Consider the following 22,834-nt stretch of genomic DNA (forward strand, 5'->3'; position numbering starts at 1 on the left):
AGACGGCTTCTAAGAGTTATGTTTGGATCTAAGTGTTATATGATATTGATATTGGTAGCTCGGGGAGCTAGTGGAGCAGCAGTTCAGAGAATTGTCGATCAGCAGTCATAGGGTTATCAGCAAGTTTAGCAGTGCAGGTGAGTTTCCCTTTGTGTGAATGGGTCTAAGGCCACAATGTCGGCCCATGTAGTTACGAGTAGGAAGACCTGGGGGTTAGGCCTAAGCACTATTTGCTATTATGATATTCAGGACCAAGGTCCAATGTCGGGCGGGTGCCCAAGGAGTGGTTTACATGATAGAGTATACTTGTTGTCTGTGTGATGCATGTATGTGCCTGGTAGGGAGGTGAGTGTGGGCGAGGTCTCGTATCTCACCAATAGCAGAGTATGGAAGGTGTTCCATATCTCATTAGTAGCAGAGTAGGGGCGAGGCCCGAGATAGGTATGGAGTGAGTGTGGGCGGGGGCCCGTATCTCACTTACAGTAGGAGCTTGGACGGGGTTCCATGACTCACTAGTAATAGGATAGGGCCGAGGCCCAAGACCGGCGAGGCCTTAGGACAAGAATACAGTAGGGTATGTTCAGTTATGTGTTATATGCTATTTTGTATTATGTGGTTAGCGGGCGGGGCCCAGAGACAGGCGGGGCCTAAAAGAAACAGATTTGTATCCGAGCGGGGCTCGAAGCCAGGCGGGGCTTGGAGCGGCAGGGCCGTTGTAGCGGGCGAGGCCTGGAATAGCGGTCGTGGCTCGGTATATGTTGTATGTGTTTATGCAGGGTATGTGGTAGGTTGGGGGAACTCACTAAGCTTTGTGCTTACGGTTTTCAGTTTTGGTTTCAGGTACTTCCGGTAGCGGAGGGAAGAGCTCGGGGTGATCGCATGGCACACACCATTGATTAGTCAACTTAGGAACTTTTACTCTGATAATGAAATATGTTTTGGAATTAATACTCTGAATTTATGTTATGACTTATGATATGTTTTTATGAATATGGCTTTGGTAATGATTTAAAGAAAAAATTTTGGTACCGATTTTTAGGATGTTACAAGTTGGTATCAAAGCCTTGGTTTGAGGGATTTGGATATACTCTCGGAGGTGTCTGAACTCAAACTAAGGGATTGGTCTAAAAGTTTTCAAAATGAAAAGACAGTTCTGTAAAAAGAGATTTTAGAAAGGAAATAGTTTTAGAAAAGCGAAACGAATTCAGAAAGAAAAGAATTTTGATAAGAGAAAAGGGTGTGGTGCATGCAATCAGCCGAGCTCAAGTAAGTACCCCAAAATACCCATACAAGTTTATGTTATGATTATCAATTAGTAGAACAGCATGCTAGATTAGGACTAAGGATCTAGGGAGGATGCCTTATGTGCCTGTTATATGTGCTTTGAGCTGCATGATAGAGCTCATTAGACAGTAGTAGGATAGACTGTTTAGGTTATGCCTGAGTTTATGAGCTTATGTCGCATGCTAGTGTAGATTCTTGATATGAGATTATGATTGTTGAGTATGTTATGGTTAGATTTTTCCCTTGTCCGAATGCTGCTTGCTTTGTGCATTGTGGGATTCTGAGTTATGAGAGTCAGCCATTAGGTGAATACGTCACGTCACATGTGATCAAGGTTAAATAATCTCAGAGTGCTGGATTTGGCCATATTGCGCAACTCTTGTCTGAATCCAACCGTTGTAGGGACGAGTCTTCTACTCGAAGGATTATCTGAGCCTCGTCACATGTGATGGTATTCAGGTGATGGCTAATTGGCATCATAAGGAGGCCTTCAGCAGCTGAGGAATGGTTTGAGTTGATTTAGAGGTTTCCCTAGGGTAAGCCTAGGATGAGATAGTGCTGGGAGCTGTAGTAGTAGTAGAGAAAGGGACCTAGTGGAGTCAAAGCAGTTCTTGAGGAAAGTACGGACAGTGTTGTAAAACTCACCGAGTTGTCCGATTACTCCTCCGAGTACTCGCTACTCCCCCCCTCGCCGAGGCGAGTTACATAATCCCGAGTACTCCCCCATCGACCCCTTACGAACTGAGTAGTGTTGTGAAATTCGGTCAACTCGGTGATTAATATGTATAATATACTTAACGATTTATTATTTAACACACACACATGTGATTATTACTACATATATATATCTTAATTCTTCAGTAATTATTCACGAAGTGAGACCATTATGTGTTTTTTTTTTGTATTCACATGTATCCAATTTTGTTATATATTTCAATCAACTTATGATTTTATTTGATGATATTGACAAATATAATTTCCCTAAAAATATTTCCACACAAATTTTCAAATCCGAGTACTAGAGATCTTGGATGAGAGGCTGGGAGCCTTTCATACTGAGATAATGGCTTTGATGGGAGCGCGTACTATGACGTTCCGAGAGTTTAGAGCTTGCGGAGCGCCAGATTATCATGGGGCTAGGGACCCCATTGCCAGCAGCTGTTGGTTGGCCGATGTTGCCAACGCATTCCGTACGAGCCGGTGTCCCGAGGGGGACAAGGTCAAACTTTCCTCCTGTCTTCTAAAGGACAGAGCGAGGGATTGGTGGGAGGAGGTTGGTCATGCCATTGGTGATGATGCCGCGTTGGACGCGATGACATGGAGCGATTTCTCGGCCAGGTTCAGGGCTGAGTTTTCACCGATTATTGAGGTGCAACAGTTGACACAAGAGTTTCAGGATTTAACGCAGACTACTGAGACTGTGACAGAGATCATCGCCAAGTTCAGGGAGAGGGCCCTTCTTGTTCCGCAGTATGTCGCGGATGAGGAGATGAAGACGACCTGATATCACGAGATGTTGAGGGCTGACATCAGGGAGTTCGTGAGCGGGTCCGGCTGTAAGACGTTGGAAGATATGATTTCTCGAGCTAGAGAGAGAGAGAGAGAGAAAGAGAGAGAGAGAGAGAGAGGGAGATTGATTTGCAGCAGATCCGGAAGTGGAAGCCGGATGAGGTTCAGGTAGCCACTGGTTCGGGCAAAAGTCCCAAGGGGTCAGATTCGAGATCGAGGAATTACCAGAGCCGCGGCCGATACGGGAGGTGTGGCAGGATGCACGAGGGTGCGTGTAGGAGTGGTAGTGGTGGAGATTCGGGCTGCTTCAAGTGCGGCCGGACTGGTCATCTTATCAGGGATTGTACTGCTACCACCACACAGGGATCAGACGTGATATGTTTCCACTGCAGTTAGCGGGGCCACAAGAAGGCCCAGTGCCCAATTTGTTTTCGGCAGGACGAGTGATAGCACCTGCCCCTGCAACTCTGAGGATCACAGACAGCCGTCAGGGCTGAGCAGAGGAGCCTGCGGTAAGAGGCAGGGCTTTTCAGATGACTACCATGAAGAAGCAAGCAACGCCGGACGTAGTAGGTGTGTGTCTTTCGTTTCTCGGTGAACTTTGTTCATGATTATATTGTTATGGTTCTGCATCGTTATTGGTATAAGCATTTTAGAATTGTGTGGCTTGTTTGTGATTTAGTATATGCCATCTGCGTACCTTGGGTATTAAAATGGTAGTTAGGGGTTGTGCCCTATGGAAGCAGGTTATTTAGGATGTAGTAGCTATAACATGCTTATGTGGGACTCAGTAGTGTCTCGCTAGATTCAGGAAGGTGGCATCGGGTAATGGATCGGTTAGATCCCTAGCTATGGCAAGCTTGGTTCTTCAACAGATTGATTGTGGTATAGCAGAGAAAATTTGGAATTCTTCTCAAGCATTGGGCAGTGAGGTATAAGCAGGATCAAAGTAGGGGAGAACCCTCCGATTGTACAAGGGTAAGAGAACGCAGATCCAGAATGAGTTCACGACCTCTGAGAAGGAAAAGAAGTAGCACAACGATTGATGGGTTGAGGAGTTCAACGTTGGGAGTTTGGGAGACTTCCCAACAGTTAGTTCATGTAATCAAGAAGGTTAGTATCTGGTTGGAATTTCAGGATGGAGGATCGCCTGCAGGACTCGAAAGATTTGGAATGAGGATCTTGAGAACGGTTAGCTTGATGGAACTGAGCCTCTTGGAAGCGGGAAGTTTACTTGAAACGGGAAGTTTACTTGAAAAACACTCAAAACGGGAAGTTTACTTGAAAAACAACCCTATAGGACCGAAACCCTAAGAAGCGAAACCCTAATGGAATTGGCCAAAAATCACTCAAAACGGGAAGTTTACTTGAAAAAGAACTCTATAGGACCAAAACCCTAATGGAACTGAGCCTCTTGGAAGCGAAACCCTAAGAAGCGAAACACCTCATTTGGACCGAAGCTTCTTATGGCCGAACTGCTTAAGAACCAAAGGTCCCTTTAAGAATCGAACTTAGCCTCCTCAGACCGAACATCCCTGAGGACCGAAGTCAGAAGGACCGAAAATTCATTCAAACTGAAATGACCCGAGCCCACCTTCGGTTCCTTCTTCTCCCTACCCTCGGTCCTTAACTCCAAGAACCGAAAATTCGCAGGTTCACCCCTTCTTTTTCGGTTTTCGACTACTTTCGCCTGTTAAGCCCGTTTTTGACGATTTTGACGGGGATTTTTCCTCAAATTCATATTTTTAGTAATTTAAACTCCCTAAACTCATATTTTATTCATATCTCAAGGATTTATTAATTATAAATCATTATTTTCCACTTGCACCTATGTGTCACTTTCTCATTAGTCCAACCTTATCCACATCACACACATCAATGTAAACATCCCTTCACCCTAGACACTTGCTCCAGCAATCCTTCATATAAAGAAATGTCTGGGGATTTCCTTGATCATTTTCTTCACCATCAAACTCTTACACACTTCTTAACCATAAAGAGAGCAACTTTTTCTCTCAACTTCCAGCCAAACTTTTGAAGTGTTCTTGAGTTATTTATTCACTTATTGGTAAGTATTTCCTTCTAACTCAAGTGCTATTACATGTTTTCATCACACTCTTGAATCATCTACAGACATATTAACACAAAATCGTTCATAGGATCATCCAAAAAATTCTTGTGTTCATCAAGTGTTCTTGACTTGAAACCCATCATCGTCAACCTTCCATCCTTTAACAAATCACATAAGGTGAGTTCATACCCCTACATTTTCCAGTTTTCTTTAGTTTTAAGGGGGGAATACTGTTGGGTTTTGAGCATTCTAACACTCCTAAGTGTACATGCAACCCTAAATACCTTGGATCTATGTTTTCTCTATTATACATACAAATATGAACATCCAAGGTATTATCCTAATCTAGCATACAAAACAATGAATATAACAAGATAGAATACATACCTCTTTGATGTAGAATGTCTTCATGAAGCTTGAGTGCCTAGTGCCTCAAGTGTGACACCTCAAATGGTTCACACAACACCAAATACATTTGGAATGACTTAAGAGAAATCCACAACTCATGAAATCGGCTAGCCCTTCTTTTACACACACTAGTGGCCGATTTTGGTGAATAATATGATGCTTATATAGTGTGTTACAATTAGGGTAAACTCTAATTGTCATGGCCTTCCATTTCCTTGGATCCATGGGTTCAAATACACCATGGAGCATCCATGGACCATCTTATGGGTTTTAACCCAACTTCATTATCCATGGAGCATTAGCCCACTATACAAGTATGGATGATTTACACAATCAACCCATATATTTAATTAGTCTTCTTTTGATCACTTAATTAATCCTAGATTAATTCTTGATCAATACTAATTAAATAATCTTATTAATATATTAGAACTTATAATATATTAACCAACCTTAAGTGTTATTTCTCTCATTATAGTCTATCCAAGTGCATGATGCCATGCAACCCAAATGGACCATGCCGGGTCGGGTCAAGTCTTACCAATTATAGTTATGGACTTAGACATTAATCCAACAATCTCCTACTTGGATAAGTCTAAAACTATTATTGCAAGTATGACTTCAAGAACCGACTGGCAATCGTAGCTCTCAAAAGCTTCCGTCGAACTCTGACCTTTGTCAATGACATGTCCATTAGATAAGGGATCATATATTCCTCCATTCTAGATATCATATGGACTGAGACATGGATTATAATCATTCTCTCTGTCCATTTGTTGTTTCCTGATTTCCGATTTATGACGACTGACTAATTGAAAAAATCAAATCAGTCCTGGCCCGGCCGAGCACTTCCATTTGTCATCATCAAATCATCGAGAGGCCCACAGATATCACTTTTATCCCGAAGGTAAAAGGAATGGATAAACTTCGACTCATATGGCTTGTTCTACTACTTGTTGAATCATACACAAAGACACGTTTTATAACACCGAGTTACTGAATGCGTTTTCGTGCAATCAATGTACAACCAACTCATAGTAACAACTCATATCTCTAGGTTTGAAGAATATAAGATATTATCGTCTCATGATCACTCGTGATAAAATGCATGAAGTGAGTCCAATGAGCGCGGGTTGAATCCAATACTCATAACTTATGAGCACTCATGAGTGTTGTAGCCCTTTGTCCAACATCTTAGACCTCTACAAGCCAAGCCATGATAGTCTTAATTCATATCTATTTCCAACATATGACCGACTGTGGATGGTTTGAATAACTTAGTCAATCAGAACAATGACCTAGTTATTCTGGAAGTCAAAACATGCAAAGTGAAACACAATAATAATCGAATCCAATATGGTCTCAGAACTTATGAATATAAATAAAACACCTTTTATTTATCACCATATGATTACACATTATTCATTGTATACTGTTTCAGCTATCAACTTTATTCTTGAATTAAAACAATAGTTGTCCTATGCTCCAAGCATGTACACTATGTTTTCTAAACACTAGTCATGCCATACACCAAGTATGCATACTATGTTTGTCTATGATCTTTACTTTGTGAATTAGATCAATTGAACATAAATCCAATGATCCTCTTTTCATAGTTCCAAATCCTTACTGCAAATGCAAGAATTCCAAATTCATGCCATTTACTAAAATCTGTTAGATTCTAAACTTATATGCATTGATCCTCTTGTAATGATTATGCACAAAGTCAGAAGGACTTGACAACAACCATTACAGAGCATTCCAAAGGATATCAGCTCCTTGGAAACATCCTTCTTGCATTAAGTTTCCTAATCTTACACAGATTGAATAATTTCTAACTTTGAAACATTTCCAGATTCCATTTTGACTATCACTTCTGAACAAGAGTTGCCTCCTTACAGATTATGCCAATATGGTCCTTCTAGAATTATCACTATACTTCTAATTGTCCTTGAGCAACCAATCTTTGGTAAACCATAGATTGTCCTCGACAACTGTTTATTCCTTTTAGACATATCCAGTTCTAAACCGTTTCCCTTCTTAATGCCCTGATGTGTGTAAAACTCACTTAGTTTTAATCCTACTTTAATTATCAAATAACACACAAAAGGCAGTGAACCTATCAATTGTGGTATAGCTAAATAAGCAGGGTATCGAACACAGGGAACGGCAAATTAAATTAAAAACTAATTCTATCTAAATTACTTTAGCAAATAAGGGTTTTTCTCTAGTTTTACAAGACTAGAAACTTATTAAACAAAACTAATGCAAGGCTAGAAAAGAACAAATTAACTAGATTCAATAATGGGAAAGAAACTTCTGTTTAGTTCAACTCGGTTAACTTTATGGTCGCTTTTAAGGTAATAGTGCAATGGATTAATTCTTTCGTTGGTTACCGATTCAAGTGATTAAGTTGTGTTCACTACCCTAATCCTTAGCAAATAAACTAATTCAAACAGTGGCCAATTGCTTAACTTAATTATATTTACTAGATTAATTATTCGGGTTAAATTAGACTTGCAATAGCTAATTAAATTGTTATCTTTAATTAACCTCTTGTTCAATAGTCATCTTACAAGCTTGCACATGGATTTACTCAATTTACTTATTAATCCTAGTTTCATATTCATTAATCCTAGACATATGATTTAGTTGTCACTTATCATATGAGGTTGATAATTAATAGATGTTCATGCTAATTAACTATCTTCCTATTAACAGAAAATAAATTATCATTCATACACAAGGTTCTTTAGCAAGCTAAAATAACAATTAATCACCAACTTAGAATTAATCCTACCAATCAATTAAACCATATTGTCAACTTTGTATCCCCAAACAGAAGTATAAAGAAATTAGTTCATAACTAAGGTGAATAACAGCAAACAAATAAGTTCAAGTTGCTTAATCATATTGACAAATCAAGAGAATTAAGTAGAATGATGAAATTACGCCTTAATTACTCCCGAAATTGGATTCTAGCTTCTTTGGTCGACTTCTAGGGTTCTTCTGGCTTCTTATTCGCAGCTTAAGGCCTCTGAAACTTCCCAGAATTCTCTCTTTTTCGCATTAAAGAGTTATCTTTATATATGCATACCGACTCGTCGAGTCATATGGCGACTCGTCGAGTCCCTCTCACATTAGTCGTAACCTGATAACTGTCTTGACTTCCGAATGCTTATCTCTCTGAATCCGCGACCGGACTCGTCGAGTCAAGAGATAACTCGACGAGTAGAAGCCTTATTTTGGCTGTTTTCTTTCTTCTTTCCACTCTTGAGCTCTCAACCGCTTCTCTTGCTTCCTTTCGCTTCTGAGCTTCATCTTTGGACTGAAAAACACAATTTAACACTTTTAAGTACCTTTTGTCCATAATATGTGATAATTTAGCCAATATATGAATAATAAACTACACTTAATACACACTAAATATGCACATATCAAAATACCCCACACTTGTCTTTTGCTTGCCCTCAAGCAAAACTGAATTTTAATCATATTAGAATCACATATAATAACTCCAATCCAACCCAGCCATTACGCCAAGACCGCAACGCATGCATTTGTGTCTAAAATTTTTCCTAAAGAACCCCCCATATTCCAAATACTCACAATCCTCATAAACATTCACCCACTCACCCCGAACTATGCTCATTTTATGCAACCCTCCGAATCCATCCTCAGAAAACCTCTTAACCTCAAGGTATTTTTAATCGAGCAACCCAAGCATACATAATCTAGAATTACAACTTTTGATACCACTATGGAATTCTTTGAATTCTTCACTTCTTTGACATTTCATCTTTGATATCTTTGAATTCACCAACTTGTATTGACTTTTGGTATCTTCCACTTTTTTTGATTTTTGGAATTTTGATCTTTGAACTTCATACTTAACTTTGATGCTCCAAAATTCTTATAACTTTTCTTGTAATTTTTTCTCTCTCTTTTTTTTTTAACATGTAACTCACTTTTTTTTTTCACTCAAATCCTACATGCTTAAGCAAGGGCGCTCAATCTCAACCTTTATTGGCTAATGATAAAAATTTTCCTGGATACATTTCAGGTTTAGGCTGCTAAACATATTGCATCCCTTAGGCTGAGCGAGGTCGTGTTTTTGTCTCATGATTTCACTAGAATAAGGAAGCCACAAATGCACTAGAACGTATATAGGCTCAACTAAACATTTGGGTTGTCATGCAATTATTAACACAATTCTAACATGAAATCCTATTTTTTTACCAAAATTTTCTAATTAAATCCTAAATAATACTTTTGGTATGCAAATTTTTTTTTAAAATTGACTATTTTTAAAATTGACTAGTATGTAACCAACCCCCTACCCCACACTTATGTGATGCAATGCCCTCATTGCATACTATGCATGATAAAGAACAATAAAAATAAGAAGAGAATTGGAACAAACTCCCCTGGGGTAGCAGTCGATAGGCTGATCACTTCCATGTTAAGCTCCAACTTCAATCAACTTCATACATGGAAACAATCTCATCCATGTATCGTGTGGGTCGCTCTAAACATGCGAAAATCGGCATAAGATCTTCAAGAAAGGAAATGGAAGAATAAGCGAGCAAGTGGGACCGGTAGCAGCATCAAATCAGTAGTCCATCGGTGTAAAAGATGATCGACTCGTCGAGTCTTATGATGGACTCGTCGAGTAGCAGCGCGCCTTCTCAGAATATATAGAAATACAAGGCGACTCGGCGAGTCTGCTTAGTGCACTCGTCGAGTAGGCCACTGAACGAAAAATCTTGGTATTTTGCAACTGTTTTAGCTTCTAAAAACTTCTTTAACCCTTCCTCACATTTGGACTCAATTGCTCATACCCCCTAGGACCGGACTTGACACTTTGACGTTAAAAACTCGCTTCCTTGACTCGCTCTCACACGAAAAACAACCATGCTTTACCTCATCCTAAGCAATCAAAATGCAATCCTGAAAATACTTAAAGCAAACAACTATTAAACAAAATAATACCTTAAAGCATACACACCAAAAATAAAACAAAATAAAAATGCAAATTGTTTAAACACAAAAACACAAAAAAAAAAAAAAAAATTAATCCTCATCCTCCTCATCATCGTTATTGGCTCCACTTCCTCCCGCTCCGCTATGGCGTGCACTAATCCTCTCGTCCCACGATGGAATATATGGATAATTCCCACCATCAATATGTGGAATATGGAAGTGGTCAAAAAGTCGTATGTGGGATTGATTGCTAAAATTTAGCCCCCGCGCCATTTGGTCTTGCATCCGCCTCATCTCTATGTTGTACCAATCCATTGGTACATCTTCATTCTCTACCGGAATCACCGGCGGCTCCTCCTCCATATCCCTTTCCCGTCGCGATCGCACCCTCCTTCCCGGTGCTGCAGGACCAACAACCGGGTCATCATTTGGGATGGCATAATGGCCACCACCATAGTCTTCAATAATTCGGGCCCTGCGGAAAAGAATAGGATTAAATGGGGGTGTCGGGATCAAAGTCATGAGGTTCCAGGCACCACGGTTCATCAACCCGAATGAATTCGCCAAACGGGTGACAAACATGCCTCCATTGATGCGCGATGTTTTGCGATCTTTGACCGCACCCGCTGAGAGGTATGAAGCAATACACCATGGAATGTTGCAAAAGACGCCGGGTGTTATTATGCTCCATAAGTAGAAAACATCAAGGTTGGAAACCTTGTCATCGTCCTTCCTCTGGTTGATGGTGGAGGAAATAAGGCGGTGAATGAGGCGGTGGGTCGGGGATCGGATGCTCCCTTCCTGCGCAGACTTCGGGATATAAACTTTATTCCCAATAGTGTTCCACCAACCCGTGCTCGTGACTCCATCGGGGAACGCCATATGAGTGTTTGCCAAGAAAGCCCGAAAGATGTTTGTTGAAACCAACGGTTGATCATAGATCCCCAGCCGGCAAGCAAGATCCACCACCGAGCATTGACGATACTCGCCCCCAAGACAAAAAGTAAAGCTCGTCGGGTGATACACATCCACTCCCCCATGAAAAGATACCGTGGAAAAGAACTCTAAACATAGCTCCAAATAAACCGGTTCTTGAATGCGGAAGACCCGGCTCCACCCATCACACACCATGCTGTTGCCTTCATGTTGGAACTCCTTCAAAAGGTAAGGAGCTAGTTCTTCTTCATAGCGAACGCTCTGCAGCCATTCCCAATCAATTCTGTTCGGTACATATACCTCCTTCTTCTTAATGTCGGAGAGCTTCTTCTTCCACTTCCTCATTGTTGAAGGGGATTCGATTTGCGGGAAGTTTAACCATGGAAACTCCCCTTGGCTACCAGTTGAAGATTGTCCTCTTCTGAACATGATTTCTGCATAGTAAACACACAAAACCCAGAAACACAGAAAATAATTAAAAACTGGAAGGTTTCTGTAAATCGACTGGACTCGTCGAGTCCATGCCTGACTCGACGAGTCACGTAACCTGCACGAGTCAGTCGACGGGTTGCATGAAATTGGACCTTAAAACTTGTAATTTCTGTCAAGGGTTTTTGTTCAAGGACTTCCTACTAAGTAATAAGGTCAAACTAAGCATTCAAAACAACAATATTCATGAAAAATCGAAACCCTAGAATTTCATTATTTTTCAAAAACGGGTTTTTTACATGCAATTGCAGGCATAGATGGCCTTATACTCTCATTTTCTTTAGAAATCAAGAAGAAAGTTGTTACCTTTTGAGTTTAAACCTTGAGAAATTGAAGAAGATTTGAAGATTTCTTTGAATGCTTGAGAGTGTTTGCGAATGGGGGTACCCGGCGAGTGTAATGTTGAAATTGAATTTTTAGGGTTAAAACCCTATTTACCAGATGTAAAAGTAATTTCGAAATTAATTTTTTTTCTGTAAATAAGACCGACTCGTCGAGTTGTGGTTAGACTCGTCGAGTCTGGTCGCGAAGTTAAATGCTTTTCTGGAATCCATGTGGACTCGTCGAGTCGTGGTCAGACTCGGCGAGTCATTTAAAAATTTTCATATTTTTCAAAATTTTTTTCTGTTTATTATGAATCATTTCACCCCACACTTAAGCTATGCAACTCTCAAGCAGACATGCCCGATGATTTAGAAGATTTAAGAATAAAAACGAATGGAAAATAAAACGAAAAATAAAAAGAAAGACTAAAAAGTAAAAGAAAGCAAACTCTATTGAACGGGTTGCCTCCCGCCAAGCGCTTCTTTTTGAGGAGTCATTAGCTAGACTCCTTCCCATTTACGTTTTGTCATCTTCAAGCATCGGGAATGTACGCCTCACTTTTTGTGGTTTATACTTGGTCTTGTATGCGTAAATCTTTTTCTTGTAAGCCCTCTTCATTTCGTCTCTTCTCCTTTTCATTGCTTCATCTTTAGCTGCTTGGGCTTTCCTTTTTCTCTTTTTCTGCTTTACCCTCTTCTTTTTCACCAACTCTTGAACCTCCTTCTCTTTAAATTTAATGACTTCATATTTCATGATGGTCCGTGCTTTAGGTTTAGTGGTGAATTGGTGATCAGCTTCTTCCTTCCTATCCTTTATTCCCGCATCCTTTCCCGTGCCTAACCCTTCTCCAAATGGCATCGTATCAATGCATGCCACATTGGCGTGTTGTACCTCCATTCCTTTTTCCTCTTCTGCCAATTGTTCTTCAAAAACAGTAACTGAAACCAGGGTATGTGAAGGAGTATTCACAAACAGATCAGTTTTGGTCAAGTTTCTATCCAGATCGACTGGACTCGTCGAGTCCATTATGACGACTCGGCGAGTCGGGTCGGGTTTCATCAATTCTGGATCGTTGTCTGAGTCGGCTCCTTCCAGTAGCTTTTCTAGCTCCTCCAAGTCTTTGTCAGCATCTGAAACTTCTTCTGAGTGTAGCGTGAACTTACTCGGGTCTTCTTTTAATAAAATACCAAGCTCTTTTTGCAATACCTCATCATCTAATTGGATAAATGAGATTTCTTCTCGCTTTTCTGCTTCTTGCTTGATCTCTGGATTAGCTTTAAACATCACCGACTCATCACCCACTCTTAATGTCAAAGTAGTCTTGGATATGTCAATTAGGGCACATGCGGTGTTTAAGAATGTTCTGCCCAAAATAATTGGTATTTCGGGGTCTTCTTTCATCTCCACCACCACAAAGTCTACTGGGAAGATAACCTTGTCTACTTTGATAAGGAGATTTTCACATATGCCTTGTGGATGAATAATTGTTTTATTTGCCAAATGGATTCTCATATTTACCGGCTTTGGCGCTGGTAAATTTAGCTTCTTGAAGAATGAATGGAGCATCAAATTAATGCTTGCCCCTGAATCAGCCAAAGCTCGTGTGGAAACATCATTGCCAAATTGGCACGGGATTACTATATTACCCGGATCACCCTTCTTCTCAGGTAGGTCACTCATCAATATCTCCGCGACTTCAGCAAGATCTTTCCTGGCAGCAAACAAACCCTTAAGCAAGTTAAAGTATTTGGGAGTTTGGAGCATTGTGTCCACGAATGGCATATTGACTTGTAAGGCTTTAACATGCTCCATGAAGGTTCTATAGGCTTGAACTTTTTCTGAAGGAATGGCTCTGGATGGGTATGGCAAAGGAGGGTTGTATGTCTTCAGAAAACTTGGTTTTTTATCCTTCCCGACTGGACTCGTCGAGTCCATTTTGGTGACTCGGCGAGTCGGGTCGAGTTCTTCTCGTTCTGGTTCTTCTTCCTTTTCTGCCTTCCCTTTGGAAACCCTTAGTGTTTCTGCCAATTCTTCTTCACTGCTGGAGGTTATAACGCTCACGTTCTCGTTCCTTGGATTGGGTTGGGTGTTGCTCGGAAGTTGACCCGGTCTTCTTTCGTTTACTTGATGTGCAAGTTGGCCTAGCTGTTTCTCAATGTTGAGAATGGAAGCTTGCTGATTCCTCAACATGTTCCTGGTTTCTTGCATTGCTACATCGTGATCATTATGCCTTTTCTCGGACGCGCTTATGAATTTTGTAAGTATGTCTTCTAAGTTCGTCTTCTTGTCCGTCACCGGTTCCTCCTTTTGATAATAACCCCTCTCCCTCTGCTTATATTTTTCTTCCTTAGCCTTTCTGTACTCTTCGTATGGGAGCCACTCTTTCTTCGGTTTCCTCCAGTCTTCATCATATCTGTCGCCACTGGAATAAAATACTTGAGCCTTTTTATTTCCATTCTCGTCTCGATCACAATCCTTTGTAAGATGGGGGCCGCCACAATTTTCGCATCCTACCCTAATAGCATGGATCGTTTGATCCATTTTCGTCATTCTTCGGTCTAGGCTATCGAGTTTAGCTATTACTGCCGCCATGCCATCGCTCACTGAGTTTACTGCCCCACGACTCACTTCATTCCTCGGGTTGTGGTATTCTCTAGAATGCTTAGAGAATTCTTCAATCAATTCCTTTATTTCCGGAGGTGGCTTTCGGGTGAGCGGGCCTTGTGAATCGAGTAGTTGCCTTGTGGTGACATTTACTCCATCATAAAAGATGGAGACCTCCTGTTGGCTATTTAGATCATGGTGTGGGCAATTTCTAAGTAGGCTCTTGTACCTTTCCCAAGCTTCATAAAGAGATTCTCCGGGTTGTTGCTCGAAGTTGGCAATGGCTTTCTTTAACTTGGCTATCTTGGAAGGTGGGCAGAAATGGTCAATGAACTCTTCTTTCATTTTGGCCCATGTGGTGACCGATCCGGGAGGGAGTGACTTCAACCAATCCTTTGCAGCTCCTTTGAACGTGACCGGAAGCATGCGTAGTAGCTGGACCTCGCGGGGCACATTAGGTACATTGAAGTAATCCGCCACGTCATTTACTTCATCTAAGTGCTTATAGGCGTCTTCATGATCTCTTCCGTGAAATGGTATCTCCTTGAGTTGAGCGAGAATATGGCCCTTTAGTTCGAACGTAGCGGTAGCGGGGATTGCGGGTTGCACAAGTCCCGGGCCGGTGTCATCACGCATCCTTTTCTTCCACTCCCCCATGGGGATCTCGTCAATATTAGCCATTGCGGTGGCTAAGTCTTCTTCAATATCGGACGTGTGCTCGCTTTCTTCTTCGGTCTCGTATTCGGTGTCTTTCGGGATCGGATCTTCGGTTGACAACGACGCACTGGATGCTCCTGCTTTGCTGCTCCTCTTCTTGCCAAACACGGATTTGAAGTTTTTGAGTGGTGAGTTCTTTGAAGAGGTGGTTTCTCCAACGGTTTTGCCCTTGTTTCTTCTTAATGCGGTTTCCGGATCTTCAAGAGGAGGAATTAGAGGTGTAGAAGATCCTCGGGTCATGAACTAACTGCAACTTAAAACAAAACAGAACGCGTAAAAAAGAACAAAAATTTAATCTGATTCAGCGTCAGACTCGCCGAGTCGGGGCGAATGCACTCGGCGAGTTCACGTGAAAATCAGTTCGTTTTTTATTTTTTTTTTTTATTTTTTTTTTATTTTTTTTATTTTTTTACTTAAACAGAAACTGAACAGAAATTAACTTTGCATAAGATGAATCTTACACAAAGGGTCGATTGAATTAGAATTTTAATGCTAATTTTAGAACCGTTCCCCGGCAACGGCGCCAAAAACTTGATGTGTGTAAAACTCACTTAGTTTTAATCCTACTTTAATTATCAAATAACACACAAAAGGCAGTGAACCTATCAATTGTGGTATAGCTAAATAAGCAGGGTATCGAACACAGGGAACGGCAAATTAAATTAAAAACTAATTCTATCTAAATTACTTTAGCAAATAAGGGTTTTTCTCTAGTTTTACAAGACTAGAAACTTATTAAACAAAACTAATGCAAGGCTAGAAAAGAACAAATTAACTAGATTCAATAATGGGAAAGAAACTTCTGTTTAGTTCAACTCGGTTAACTTTATGGTCGCTTTTAAGGTAATAGTGCAATGGATTAATTCTTTCGTTGGTTACCGATTCAAGTGATTAAGTTGTGTTCACTACCCTAATCCTTAGCAAATAAACTAATTCAAACAGTGGCCAATTGCTTAACTTAATTATATTTACTAAATTAATTATTTGGGTTAAATTAGACTTGCAATAGCTAATTAAATTGTTATCTTTAATTAACCTCTTGTTCAATAGTCATCTTACAAGCTTGCACATGGATTTACTCAATTTACTTATTAATCCTAGTTTCATATTCATTAATCCTAGACATATGATTTAGTTGTCACTTATCATATGAGGTTGATAATTAATAGATGTTCATGCTAATTAACTATCTTCCTATTAACAGAAAATAAATTATCATTCATACACAAGGTTCTTTAGCAAGCTAAAATAACAATTAATCACCAACTTAGAATTAATCCTACCAATCAATTAAACCATATTGTCAACTTTGTATCCCCAAACAGAAGTATAAAGAAATTAGTTCATAACTAAGGTGAATAACAGCAAACAAATAAGTTCAAGTTGCTTAATCATATTGACAAATCAAGAGAATTAAGTAGAATGATGAAATTACGCCTTAATTACTCCCGGAATTGGATTCTAGCTTCTTTGGTCGACTTCTAGGGTTCTTCTGGCTTCTTATTCGCAGCTTAAGGCCTCTGAAACTTCCCAGAATTCTCTCTTTTTCGCATTAAAGAGTTATCTTTATATATGCATACCGACTCGTCGAGTCATATGGCGACTCGTCGAGTCCCTCTCACATTAGTCGTAACCTGATAACTGTCTTGACTTCCGAATGCTTATCTCTCTGAATCCGCGACCGGACTCGTCGAGTCAAGAGATAACTCGACGAGTAGAAGCCTTATTTTGGCTGTTTTCTTTCTTCTTTCCACTCTTGAGCTCTCAACCGCTTCTCTTGCTTCCTTTCGCTTCTGAGCTTCATCTTTGGACTGAAAAACACAATTTAACACTTTTAAGTACCTTTTGTCCATAATATGTGATAATTTAGCCAATATATGAATAATAAACTACACTTAATACACACTAAATATGCACATATCATGCCCCGACATTTGGAAAATTTTAGAAAGGATGAATATAGCACATGTAATCGATCCTATATCCGAAGCATATGGGACACGATTCATGATGTCTCACATAAAGACTAACCAGTCTTTTCCTATAACATTTCCATTTCTATTTGCCAAGTTCTCATAATTCAGATTATGAAAAGGGATGTCATAATCATAATCGAATTTTAGAACGCAAATAATGGACCCATATACAGAATTTCCTTATGTTGAGCCATTCCAACATGAAATTCATATATATATATATATATATATATATATATATATATATATATATATATATATCCTTGACTAAATACTATTAAAACCTCAATCTAAGCTTTTAGATTTGAGATGAAGTATAATTTCCTCTCCCTTAATTATAGCAAAACAACCCTTTCCCAATTGAAACTTTTGTTTTCTATAATTAACATTGCTAACTTGCAACCTTTATCATAATTATCATGCTCCCACTAACATGATGATTATTAGCATAACACTTATGCTCCCACTAGCTTTGACATGTACTCAGAAATCAACAGAACTTCTAGAAAACAATATTTTATTGACTTTCTTACCAAAGTTCAGATTTCTGATACTAGATTGCTTTGATAAAACTTTATCAATATCATACACCTTATCTTAGATAGCTCACAGGTGTGCTAAACAATTTTAAGTACTATGAAAAGGGATGGCGTAATCATAGTCTCGATTATTTAGACCTTTGCCACTTCTCACAAGTCTAGGTTAGTGTGCCGGTAAACCACACACGCTCCACTAACGACTTTGAGAATGCAAATATCACAATTGCTATCTAGCTAAAATCTACTTAGTGAAAGTGTTTCCTCACCATCATTTTCATGAATCAGAGAGAAACCTTATGACACTTAGATTTAATGGTGCATGTGTTCTTATCCATGTGAATTGTCAAAACCATAGTCACAAGGATAATGACAAATCTAAACTCATATGGACGGAACTCAATCTTAATTTCTTGCCATCTGGCAGCTCAAGGGCCTCCCATTGCTTCCAAGTTGTTGTGCAACCAATTGAGAACTCTAAGAACTCATATGCAAAGCCAACTTTAACTAGAATGGGCACAGAATATGTCAACAAGATAGGTTATAAACCTCAAGTCGTGTGCTAGTGAAGAACTTCAGATTTTATTCTTGATTAGTTCTTGAGACTTTCAATACCTTTAAGAATCCCACTGTCCTCTTGACATATAAGAATTTCTTGTCAGATATTCAAGAGATAGTGTGGATTCTAATCAAGACAAACACTTCACACAATTGGCCTTAGTTGGTCTTTGTTTTGTCCAAAACATCACAACTTACCAATTTCAAATGTACAAGAGTAGAAAACTTTTACTCTTACATTTGACAAGTGTTTTAAACCTTCTTTAAGACATGTCACTCAAGTTATATTCTTAGAGTATAACTCCAAGAATTGTTTTTGGAACGAAGTATGAATCATCTTCTTGATTTAACCACTTCAACAATTCATAGCTCCTCTTCTTAGCTATCAGAATGCACTTAGAGGATGAATTGTGATAAGGTCTCTAAATCATTAAGGTGATCATAAAAACTGATACTAAAGTACTCTCCCATCTTTTCAGATTTGAGAAACTTCTATCCTTCTGCCTAATTTGATTCTTCTTATTCGCTCTGCCATACATTGGAACCTTTTCCAATGTTTCAAAATTATACTTAAACTTGTAAGTATAACCATATTTACTGAACTTAAGTAAATCATGACGAATAGTCTTATCGATCTTTTGTGGTGGACTTAATCAGTGCACAAGAATGTGTACTCGATCCCTTAGTCCGTTACTTGACTCACACATCCATGTGAACAAGTAGTTAGTCTTAATTTTTCCAATGCTCGAAAGTTCTCATTCATCATGCTATACAACTTGCATGATTCCAAGTTCCAGTCCAATTGAAACTTGGGTGATGAGAATCTTTCCTTATTTTGTAAATTTAGACATTACCACAAATGAAAGAATCAATTTCATATTTCCATTCTTTCTATTAATAGAATCTTATAAGCAACAAAAATTTTCACAGATGTCATTGTAAGGATATTTTAAAATAAATAAAATCAGAAATTTTCCTTTTATTTTCAAAACTTTGCGGAAGAACTTATCCTTACAGTGCAAAAGCACATGAAAACTTCGTTGTTATCTATTCCTAAGCAATATCTCATAACTCCTAAGAGGTAGCTCAAGAATCCAATCTTCAAACTACGCGATAGAAATCCATCTATGTGATCAGATTCAACATATTCTTTCTTTAAGTTTCTTTACTTTCTTTGATTCTTAAAACATCAACATGTGACCCAGTCACATCATATATCAAGAATCTCAGAATAGAAACTTAGCAGAGTTAGATAGTAGACTTTACCTGAAGTAGAGTCAAACTTATTGACTTTAACACCCTTAGGTAAATTGGCAGCTTCGCAACCAATGCCCCTTCCTTTGGCAATATAAACATATGGACCCTTTGGTAATTGTACACGGGACTATCACAGACTTAGATTTTCTCTTTACCATTTGGTCAACCGAATTGACTATGGCCGATCCCTTTCCATTAGGAAGAGAGAGCTTTACTGGATATCCAATGTCATCATTGTCAATGTCCATAAAGTTTTAGGAAGTTGATCTTAGCAATTGGATAAGATCATTAAGGGTCTTGTCTTAGTCTGTTTCATAGGAGTTCCAAAGGGACTCACTATGTGACTTAGAAAGTGATTGAACCACCAACTTTCTCAAGACTTTGACACCCAACTCTCCCGGCTTGTCAATATGTGACTTCATCTCCAAGATGTGATCACACCTAGACCTTGCCTTACCAATAGGGCTTGAGTGACCTTAAACTTTTCAAGAACTTGTGTAACACCTGTGTTTCTGGGCTTGCCATTTTTTTTAGCAATGTAATAGTCTAGGTTAACCTTTGCAACCCGTTTGGAAATAATAAGAGTGTATTATTTGAGTATTATGTGTTTCGTGCTTAATTGCTTAATTATGTTGTTTGATTAATTAAGAATAAAAATAAGCGTAAAAATTTAAGTGTAAAATAAACTTGATATCTTTGAATAATGTTGTAGTATTTGAAACGAGGTTTCCGAATATATATAGAACTCCCAAATCTGACTTCGTATGAGGAAGTTATGATTTTCTGAAGTTTCGACTTAGCGGTAGGCAGCTCGAAATACTCGATTTGAGATCGAGCGGTTTTTAGCCGAAGCAATCTAAACGAGAATCGAAGATCTCGTTGTTGGTATCGAAGCGATAAAAAGTTAGGCGAGAACGGACGTCAAACAAAGAAGTTATGAATTTATAACGAAATTTTCTGTCCCGGCCTATTAAAAATAAATAATAAAAATAAATTCAAAATTAGCCGACGGAGTCTAAACGAAAGTTGTAGAACATAGTCTCACCTACGCGTGGATATAAAGAACGTCGAAAACGGAGTTCGTATGAAGAAGATATGAATTTTCAAAGTTTATTAAATAAATTGTATTTAAATTTAATTATTAAATCCCGGTATAATCCGAAGGCGAGTCATCGGACTCATCCGAAGTACGCTCCGCGTACTAGCGTACGCCCTGCATACACCGAGGTATGTCGACATTCACACTCGAGTTTTTCGGTACGTAAGCAATGACGTTTCGGAGCAGTACGCCCCGCGTACTGCAATAAGCCCCGCGTACTCCGAGGCTCCAGCCTCCTATAAATAGGATGCGAGGGCAGCCGGTTCATTTGCTATTTTTCTCTCTTCTCTCTCCCGTTTTGCATTGTTTTGCGTGCCAGAAGTACCCCGAAGCCCCGGTAATATTCCCGAGCCCCGAAGCAAGTTTCGAAGCCCCGAGATCCCGAGAAGTGCGATTCCCGAGCCGAAGCTCTGCCTACGAGAAGTTCGATTTTTGTAGAGATCTTCCAGATCTGCTGAGGATTTCTACTTCTGCAAGCCGTAGTGCTGTCCGATCATCTTCTAATCAAGTCAGTGTGTGGTTACTTTCTTCTAACGCATAATTATGAATTATTTTATACGAAATACGTATTATGTGTATAGTTTTGTTGTTATGTGTGTGAATGTATATTCACTTTCTTCTATCTCATAGATCTGATTTGTTTTCTATGAAATACGTGTTATGTGGGTATGCCTCATCTGTTATGTGGAATATGTATTAAATGAAAATGCTATACAGGTTTTAAACTATGTATGAAAATATATATTTTTATCTACTAATATGTTGGGTAGAACATGGGTAGATAGTTGGTGTGTAATAAACAGATGAGAGGCCTCGATGTTGTTGTTGTTGTTGATCTAGTTATTCAGCGGAGTATGGATAACGACCACAGACTCTTTCTAGACAGTCTTGTGGAACGCTAGCAGGTTCATAACCTGTGGGTGTTGTGAACGATGTGTTCACCGGTGTACTCTATCCCCCTCATGGTTGCCTTTAGGATATCTATTGTTGAGGAAACCCCTTAGCAGTGATGTCCGTCCCGATGAAAATCCTAGATTAGGTCGCTTGAGATAGATGTTGTTTTAGGGACGTAAAGTGAGGATAACGGGAACGGGTAATTGGGATAGTGTTGGTTGGTGAAATTAAATATAATTTATTTATTGTGGGTTGAAAACCCTATATGCTCACCAGGCTCCCAAGCCTGACCCACTCAGTTTTATTTGTATTACAGGAAGTGGCGCAAGGGCATAAGATGGATGAATCATCGAGTTGTTTTGTTTACAAGTTTGTATGTGTATATATTTGTTGAATGACTTGTAATGTTATCGTTTATGCTTTATGGTCTGTATCGGAACATTACATCCTGAGTTTTGATTATATAAATGAAAATGCATCTATTGATGAAATGCTTTGATAAATATTATTTTATCATATTTTGTTTTGGGAAAAAATTCCGCAACTCTTTCAAATCAAAAGGATTTACTCTGAAAATATTATAAAAGCATAAATGAAAATCGGTCTTTTCTGGCCGTGATTTTGGGGATGTCACAGTTGGTATCAGAGCATTAGTTTAAGCGAACTAGGAATTTGTAGGATTTCTAGACTTAAACTTAGGATGCTAAGTGGAGATTGTGAGGTGGGTGTCTGATAAATTTTAGACACAAGCACTAGTTTATTTTAGGAAAGTTGCCTAAAATGCTTTTACGTGCTAAATGTTATATGTTGCCATATATGATATTATTTGTTCGGATCTACGGTTTGTTGCTAATCGGATATGAAGGTTTATGTGTTTAGGATTCTAAGCGTATGTATACGATATTAGAACTGGCATGTAATCGTTTGGAGTACGAAAATTGATTTGAAATCTATCGTGAAGGAAGATCTAATTTCACCTTATTCGGTGTATAGATCAAAAATGGTGAGAATAAGGAGTGGCGTTGGAAACGCGGATGAAAACAGGAATCAACCCCCTGTAATTCAACAAGTACCTGTTGTAGCAGCAACACCAGAACCAATAACAATGACTGGGGTGCAAGCCATGATTCGGGCTATGTTAGCCGAACAAAGGGAGGAAATGCGACAAATGTTGCATAACAATAGAGAC

This window comes from Lactuca sativa, chromosome 8 (genome assembly GCF_002870075.4).
Source record: "Lactuca sativa cultivar Salinas chromosome 8, Lsat_Salinas_v11, whole genome shotgun sequence".
NCBI classification, from domain to species: Eukaryota; Viridiplantae; Streptophyta; class Magnoliopsida; order Asterales; family Asteraceae; genus Lactuca; species Lactuca sativa.